Raw genomic sequence first — 6,000 nt, 5'->3', positions numbered from 1 at the left:
TGCAGGTAGTCCGGCGTGGAGCATACTGGCACATGCCTTCCTGCGCCACTTCCAAGGGCTCCGATACGACCGGCAGCTCCTTTATCTCCATCCGAGAGGTCTTCCGCGAGACCTCTCTGGGCTGCCGGTCTTCTACCAGGACCTCCTCCGGACCTGGAAACTCTTTTCAACAACCAGGTCCATGGCGGCCACCGAGGGGGCAGATCTCCTCGCGGAGCCCCTACTACACAACCCCCAGCTCCGTGTGCAGGTGGCGGAGTCCCGCTTGGTGCGCCAGAGGTTGGTCCTGGCAGAGGTCACAAGAGTCGGAGACCTCCTGGACTATGACCAGGGAGACTGGCTGGATCCCCTGACGCTCGCTCAGCGCATGGGGCTCTCCAGACCTTGTACTCCCTGGTGCATACTTCAGGAGGTGAAGGCCGCTTTGCCGCCCGCTGCTCGGGTTTATCTCAACCGGGTCCTGCATGAGGGCACGCCCCGCCCACCCTCTACCCCAGGCCTGCCGGACCTTTTAATTGGACCCCTGCCCCATGGACCCAACCGACCCCTTCACTGTAAGCCAGCTGCACGAGATGCAGCCGGTCTGCTTTCAAACCGCGCCAAGAAAACATCTATACACGCTTGTGCTCCACACCCTTCACGCCCTCACCCTCGTGTCCCACCCTGATACAAAATGGCGGGACCTCCTGCCACCTTTGGAGGGTGAAGAGCCCCGGTGGGCCAGCCTATATTCCATCTTAGTCCCAAGGCCCGTCGGGGATGTCAGTTGGTGGGTCCTTCACGGAGCCGTGAACATGGGCATGTTCTTGGCGCAGTTCACCTCAATCCCAGACACCTGCCCCTTTTGCGGCGTGAGGAAAATCCTGGCACATATATACCTGGAGTGTACCAGGCTGCAGCCCCTATTCCGGCTCCTCACCAATATTTTATTACACTTTTGGTTGCACTTTTCCCCTCACCTTCTTATCTATGCACTCCCTAGCCATGGCCTCACAAAGTCATGGGATCTCCTGGTCAACCTCCTCCTGGCCCTAGCTAAAATGGCCATCTATAAAACCAGAGTGAGGAGGTTGGCCGATGGAGTCTCCTGTGACTGTGGGGCCGATTTCCGATCCTTGCTCCATTCATGTATCTGGGCAGAGTTCCTCTGGGCGGCGTCCTCTGACTCTCTTGATGCCTTTGAGGAACAGTGGGCGCTGTCCAGGGTTCTCTGCTTGGTGTCCCCCATCTGGTTCCCTTCGTTTGACCACACTTCTGTCCCTATTATTTCATTAGTTGTCCCCCGGAATTTTTTGGTATCTAGGTCCTGTGGATCCCCCTTTTAGGCCGGGGGGGATCCTTTAGCAGTGGACGGGCTTTGCTCCCCCATTTCCCAGATCCCAATAGGATTACTCTCCTATAGCCATCTGGCTTGACCCTGTCACACCTCTGTTGAATTTATCACTGCCATGCTATAAACTGGCAAATTTTTAAGACTGTGTATGGTATACCTTTTTTAGTTTGTGTAAAGTTTTTATAAATTTGGTTCACATTTAGCTATCTGTAGGAGATGCAGACACAAAAATCGAGATAGGGAATCTCTGCACGCTTGTGTAGTGGATTCTAGAGATCAGTCCATAGGTGCTGGAAGTAGGGATGTGGGGTGTGCTGCCACACCCCCTGGCTTGAAGTAGTAGTAATAACCCAAATACATGGCTTCTGCCTTCAGCATCCCCACTATAAAAATTGTTCCAGTGCCATTGGATGAGTCTGGTTGAAATGAGTTAGTGCAAATGCTAGACCCAGAGAAGAAGAGACTACTTGATTTTGACTTGATCTTGGATGGCAGCTTCCTGTCTTCACAGATGTTGGCGTTGTTGAAAAATTCCCAACCAGCTCTACTTAAAACAGATTTGACTGAATCTGAACCTTTTGCTGAAATGTATTGGTTTTGACAAAACTTTCATTGGGAAGGTTTTCTGGGTCTGGTATGGAATTTCTAGTAGAGTGAGACACACAGAGATCTTTTTGGAATTGTTCCACTTTATAAAACTTAGCAAACGCGTACTGGGCCAAAAAGAGAGAGAGACAATTTATAGTTTTCAGAGTAGCAGCCGTGTTAGTCTGTATTCGCAAAAAGAAAAGGAGTACTTGTGGCACCTTAGAGACTAACAAATTTATTTGAGCATAAGCTTTCGTGAGCATCCGATGAAGTGAGCTGTAGCTCATGAAAGTTTATGCTCAAATAAATTTGTTAGTCTCTAAGGTGCCACAAGTACTCCTTTTCTTTTTACAATTTACAGTCTGAACCACCAGGTCACTGTTGTTCTGGGGTGTGTGTCTCTCTTGTGCTTTTCGTGACAAATTTGAAAAAGTCTTATTTTTGTCCCACATCCGAAAGAAAACTAACCTTGACATTAGTTTGGCAAAACCAAGTTCTTGTTCGCCAGCCGGCCCTGGATTTAATTGAATGGAAAAACTCATTTTGAAGGTATTGTATCAAGGATAGATACAAAATTTCTGATATCCATTAGACCTGATAAATCTAAATGGGAAAAATTTTTGAAGTAAGGGTATGGTTAGATAATAAATCACAGGGTAGAGAGGCAAAATCAAGTAACCTTTTTGTTTCTTTATAGCTAGATACATGTTAATTAATGTATAATTTCTAGTTTCTTTGAATCTATTTTTTTCTATGTGGTACCTCCTCTTTTTATAAAAACCCTGCCAACCCCGTACAGTAGAGCTGCAGTCTGAAGCATTAAATGTTATAGTAGTGTGAATGCAGTGATTTGTACCATCGTTTTAGGGTAGTGTGGTATTTCTTTTAAGAAGGAAGTAGACTTTTTTCGTGTAATATTTTAAGGTGTGTGATGAAATGATGTGATTTTGGAGCCTCTTTCTGCCACAGGTGATGTGCTGTAAGCTAGTCATTGTCAAAGCATACGGAGGAGTTTTGGAAGCTAGCACACTGTATATGGACTGGTGACGGCATTGGTAAGTGATCAGTTGAGGTAAATCAAAAATAGATAGGTATCAGTTCTGACAGGGGCATCCTATGCTCTCCCTTCAGGATTTTGCAGGGCCTTTTTTTTTTTTCCTTGCAGTCATTCAATGTCATAAACCTGGAGATGCTATTTTAACAGGAGCCTGTTGTCAGGGTTACTGAGAATTACAGATGGGGGTGTGAAATTCTGTGTAAACAACTGGAGATTTCAGGCAGAGAATTTTAGGAGTGTCACATCCTATTAATACTCACTCATCATTTTCTGCCCATGCACTCGTGCATGAATTACACATTCCGCTATTTTTGGCTTGTCGCTGGAGTGATTTTACTGTAAATGGGTAACTATATGCAGCTAAATAGGCAATAGGCCAAATTCATACATGCTGGCAGAGGGATGTGTAAGCTACACCCCCTGCTGCTTTGCTCGTGCCTTATTGTTCCCTCACACTGAGGGAGGGAAGGTGGGGATCACCACTTCTCATCCTCTGGTGGAGTTTCCATCAGGGAGGGCAGCTTTCTTAACCGTTGTTGGCTCTGTAGAAGCTCGGTGCATGAGGTTGCACTGATCAGAACGGACACCCTTGTTGAACCTCCTTTTGGCCAACACCACCACTTTCTTAGACTACTCGTCTTCCTCTGGGTCCCCTGGTGGGACTGGAAGTGTTTTTTTTTTTCTGCAACCTAACCTCTTCCCCTGCTGGACCCTAAACCTGAGCTGAATGTGGTTCTTTATGTTAAAAGGTTCCATAAGCAAAAGTAGTAGCATCTAGCGGGAATGCAAGTAAAGCAGGTAAAGAGGAATGACACCTTTTTGCCTCCTTCCTCACCCTCTTCCAAACTCTGGCTCTGTAATGAGTGGGAACCTGCATTTAATTCCCTTGGTTTGATTGGTGTTTTCTGGGTAGGCAATAAGCAGTAGATCTTAGCCAATAAGCTAAAGGCTTGTGGAGGAATGTTTTGCCTGTCATCCAGGGAAAGAAGATAAGAAAGGCAGGTTCCAATGATCAGGTAGGTTTAATCAAGTCTTTTGTTAATGGAAGTTTTAGGGGCTTGGAATGCTCATTTACTAAAAACCCAGGCGACCTAATATAGGATACTTTCCCAAACTGATAATATCTTGGACTACACTGTAAATCAGTATGAAGATTAGAGACCTCTCATAAAAATCTGTTAGTGGGTGTACCTGCCAACCTGTTTAGATGCTTCGAGAGCACTGGAATCCCAGTTCTATGGCAGGTATAACCAAGAGAATCTACTGCGGTGGTACCTAAATGCTGTGTCTATAGCTGGTCTCACAGGCCAAAGTCCTCCTTGGTGCATGTGACACACATCAGATCACAGGTTGCTCTCTAACCAGGATGCTTGTGACAGCAGCTCTTTACTAAGTGAGTTAAACAGACACTTTCCTTGAATGAGTTGGTAGCAGAGCTGACTTACATGTACTTCATTACCAAAGCATCAAGTGAATACAACCAAAAGCGAACTCTCAGTCCAGTTGCTGGAGAGAGGGAAAAGATGAGGGTTAGAAGAAGAAAAATGGCTGAGAAACTACTGTACCAACTAAGCAGGAGGAGGAAAGATTCTGCCTTGAGTTCATAAATCCAAACTAGCTGCAATGAAGCTGGGTATATGATTATAAATAAGACCAACACTTGGCCCCATCAGTCTCATGTGTGTCGTGTGTGACCTTCACCATATCAGTGTAAGAAAGTTTCTAAAATGTCTTTTGAAGATGTCTCTTCACTGAGGGCCTGATCCAAGTCCCATTGAAGTCCATGGGAATATTGCCATTAACTCCCCTGGCAACAGCCTCAAGCCTTAAGGTTGCTTATGTGAGAACTTTTTAGCGGTAGATTTAAACAATATAAAAAGATGGTTTAAAAAAAAAAAAGCTGTAACCACTGGAAAAAATTTATCTAGTTCTGAGAAGACTTCCTTGGGCAGAGAACCTCGTGTGTTGGCATTTAAGAACCTCTGCAAATTGTATTATGATATGATATTATGTATTATTATGGCTCACACTTAATAAGCAATATATATTAATACTGGATTTATCACTCTGTCCAACATTTCTGATACTGAATTCCTACAAGGAGAATTGGTTCCTGGATTCCTGCTGAGTACCATTTTAGAATAGCAACTTACAGCTCTTTGAACTCCCACCATTACTAGAAGCTTTTCATCTATTACAAGGCCTGTGATCATAAGTGAAAGGACGAAGAAGAGAGAAGCCAGGTACAAGAGAAGCCTCCTTTATAAGAGGGATAAGAAGGCAGCGAATGTAAGTAGTTACTGTTTAGGACGCTGTGTCTCAAGGCTGAATCTTAATATCTGATGTCATGTCAAGCTTGGAGACAAGCTAACTACAGAAACTCTAGGGTGTATGATCAGTTGGAGCTAAGCTTTAGTACTAGGATTTCAGGAAATGTGCCTGAACTCTGAGCAAGGATACGCTCAGATCCATATGAGGGCAGGGGTATCAGATTCTCCAGTTAACCACAAATATTTTGCAATTAATCATGCTTAGAGTTGCACTTAGATCAAATAAAAACAACATGTTAAAGACCTAGAGTAGGAGGCAATATGAATATCATTAATGAACATGAGTTTCAACTTTAGAATGTTTTTGACAAAGCATACTTGAAATGTGTCAAACAGAACTGAGATCAAACAGAAATCAGCCATTCGTATGTTGTATGTGAGAGTTTGAAATGGGGGCAGGGAGGAAATGTGGTGGGAAGTAAGATTGCAACTGTCCAAGGGACAAAGATCTAAAGTAGATCTAAATATATATGGTGACATAGTTATCGGTCCTCATTGTAGTCATCATCACACAAGGAACGTTACCTCTGTGCCAAGGAAATGCCTTCTTGGGATTTGCAAGCAGCATGATACATCACTCTAATGTATAGTCAACCTGATAGGAAGGAGGTAGCTTCCATCCGAAGTCGCTGGAACAGTCAAGCTCCCCCATCACTTGCTGCTCTATGAGGGGTGCACAGTATGTCGGGGAT

General features: G+C 44.6%; 1 long non-coding RNA gene across 1 annotated transcript in view; it reads left to right on the top strand.

Moving 5' to 3' along the window:
• The first annotated feature begins 2,892 nt into the window (after positions 1-2,892).
• Positions 2,893-6,000, top strand: part of LOC119859226 — a 30,192-nt gene continuing 27,084 nt past the window's right edge. Inside the window, exons 1-2 of the long non-coding RNA XR_005294147.1 lie at positions 2,893-2,976; positions 5,080-5,267. This is a non-coding gene — a long non-coding RNA (uncharacterized LOC119859226). The remainder of the gene's footprint in view (positions 2,977-5,079; positions 5,268-6,000) is intronic.

The sequence above is a fragment of the Dermochelys coriacea genome, chromosome 7, assembly GCF_009764565.3.
Source record: "Dermochelys coriacea isolate rDerCor1 chromosome 7, rDerCor1.pri.v4, whole genome shotgun sequence".
NCBI lineage: Eukaryota > Metazoa > Chordata > Testudines > Dermochelyidae > Dermochelys > Dermochelys coriacea.
The sequence above is the reverse complement of the archived record's forward strand: the minus strand, read 5'-3'. Positions and strand labels throughout refer to the sequence as shown.